General features: G+C 40.6%; 1 non-coding gene across 1 annotated transcript; it reads left to right on the top strand.

Moving 5' to 3' along the window:
* The first annotated feature begins 306 nt into the window (after positions 1 to 306).
* Positions 307 to 378, top strand: trnaq-cug. The gene has a single exon. It is a non-coding gene; the product is annotated as a tRNA-Gln (tRNA).
* Positions 379 to 414: the final 36 nt, after the last annotated feature.

Raw genomic sequence — 414 nt, 5'->3', positions numbered from 1 at the left:
AAACCAGCTGTGGAATGTGATCCAAGACGTCCATTTGCAATAACACACCGCAGTTGAACTCATTAGATATGGTGGTCAGAGGTCACTGTGACCTTGCGTCTGTCTCATTTCTTTCTTTCAAAACTACTTTGATGTGCAAAACATCCGTTGTTAAGTATTAGTTTACTTGGTTTATTGAGATAGCCAGTGAGGGTCTCTATTTCACATTATCTTCTTTGTCATTGGTGGTGTTGTATGCTCTCCGTATCACATCATTTGTATAGAAAATATGTCTGGCAATATGATTTGAGCAGACCAAGGTGTAATGGTTCCATGGTGTAATGGTTAGCACTCTGGACTCTGAATCCAGCGATCCGAGTTCAAATCTCGGTGGGACCTGTCTTTAAGGAGATTAAGGAAAGGAAAGTATGCAAT

Source organism: Plectropomus leopardus, unplaced genomic scaffold (assembly GCF_008729295.1).
Source record: "Plectropomus leopardus isolate mb unplaced genomic scaffold, YSFRI_Pleo_2.0 unplaced_scaffold90261, whole genome shotgun sequence".
NCBI lineage: Eukaryota > Metazoa > Chordata > Actinopteri > Perciformes > Serranidae > Plectropomus > Plectropomus leopardus.
The sequence above is the reverse complement of the archived record's forward strand: the minus strand, read 5'-3'. Positions and strand labels throughout refer to the sequence as shown.